Source organism: Pseudorca crassidens, chromosome 14 (assembly GCF_039906515.1).
Source record: "Pseudorca crassidens isolate mPseCra1 chromosome 14, mPseCra1.hap1, whole genome shotgun sequence".
NCBI lineage: Eukaryota > Metazoa > Chordata > Mammalia > Artiodactyla > Delphinidae > Pseudorca > Pseudorca crassidens.
Window position 1 is genome coordinate 14,457,922 of NC_090309.1, and position 1,821 is coordinate 14,459,742.

General features: G+C 52.9%; 1 pseudogene; it reads left to right on the forward strand.

Annotated features, from left to right (window-relative positions):
• Window positions 1–843: 843 nt before the first annotated feature.
• Window positions 844–1,335, forward strand: LOC137205591 (small ribosomal subunit protein eS19-like; annotated as a pseudogene).
• Window positions 1,336–1,821: the final 486 nt, after the last annotated feature.

The following is a 1,821-nucleotide window of genomic DNA, read 5'->3' on the forward strand; positions in this document are numbered from 1 at the left end:
GGGGAGAGGGCAGTGTGGGGACAGTGAGTGCGACAGTGAGTGGGGAGGGAGGCACTTGGGTGCCCAGAGGCCAGGAGGGAGGGAAATGAGAAAGAATCAGGAGTCCAGTCATCACCACCCTCCTCATGCACCTGCCCCCATCCAAGCGCCTCCACCTTCCCCCCCCCCGCCGCCCCCACCCCGTGGTTCAGCCTCTAGGCCTTTCTTTGCAAATGGTGGTCAGCCCTGCTCAGAGGTCAGGCGGCCCTGCTGGCTGATGCTTTTTGGACTGGCCGCCCAGCACTGTCATCTCAGGGAGCCAAGCCAGCCCTGGGGCTGTGGCCTCATACGTGACAGTTTCAGACACCACAGGCCTGGGCTCCCCTTCCCTGGCCCGTGGTTCTTGCCTGGAAACGTGAATCTGAAGTCCCGGTACATTCAACCAGTCAAACCTCAAAAATGTAATTGAGCAGTGTGGCTGCATTTCAGGTAAGAAACTGAGCTATGAAATCAGACTCCTCTTGGAATCTCGGGTCCTCAGCTGACAGTTACTTGGCCTCTGTGTGCCTCAGTTTCCTTATCTGTAAAATAGTGATTAAAATCAAGTAAGCGTTCATTACAGCATACGCAGCTGTCAACGTTTAGCTATATACCGAGTGGTTTTCAAGCAGAGGTGGGGGACAGTTTTGCCCCCTGAACATTTGGCAGTGTCATCCTTGGTCATCACAACTGGGGAGCGGGGGGTGTGCTACTGTCATCCAGTGGGTAGAGGCCAGAGGTGCTGCTACAGACCCTACAATACAAGGACAGCCCCTGCCATCAAGAATTGCCCCCTCCTTTCCCCTGGCTGGCAGTGCAGAGGCCCCACGATGCCTGGAGTTACTGTAAAAGACGTAAACCAGCGGGAGTTCGTCAGAGCCCTGGCAGCCTTCCTCAGCAAGTCCGGGAAGCTTGAAAGGCCCTGAATGGTTGGACACTGTCAAGCTGGCCAAACACAAAGAGCTCACGCCCTGTGATCCTACACGCGAGCTGCTCCCACAGCACTGCACCTGTACCTCCGGCGTGGCGCTGGGACAGCTCCAGGACCGAGATCTCTGGGGGGGACGGCAGAGAAAGTGTCCTGCCCAGCCATTTCAGCACAGGCTCCAAAAGCGGGGCCCGCCGGGTCCTCTGAGCCCCAGAGGGGCTGAAGGTGGTGGGAAAGGACCAAGATGGGGGCTGCAAACTCACATGTTCGGGACAGAGAGATCTGGACAGAATCGCTGGACAGGTGGCGGCTGCCAACAAGAAGCATTACAACAAATGATGCTGGGTTAATAAGCTGCCTTATTCATTAAGAAAAAAAAAAAAAAAGAATCATCTGGCCCGAAATGTCAGTTGTGCCGGAGTTGAGAAAACCCTGCCACATACACATCTATGCGGGCCGGGGGGGGGGGGGGGGGGGGGGGGCCGGGGGGGGAGGGGGAGGGGGGAGGAACATTGTCTCTTTTACAAAATGGAATCATTGAAATTTTAGCCACTCTGAGAGATAACAACGCCTCTCATTGTTACTTTAATTTGCAATTCCCTATTCATAATTCTGAGCCTCTTTTCAGACATGTATTGGCTAGTCTGATTTGCACTTAAACGAGAATTGTCTACTTGTATCCTTTACCCATTTTCTATTGGTTGGTTTCTATTGACCTTTACTGTCAATTCTGAAGAACTCTTATTTCTTACAGACATAGATAACCTTTTGTCATCTGCATTAAATACTTCCACCCCTTCCCAAATCAAATGAGATAATACAGGCCAAAAATTCAGTGCAGAGCTCACACTGGGCATCTTCTGATGTACGGAGAT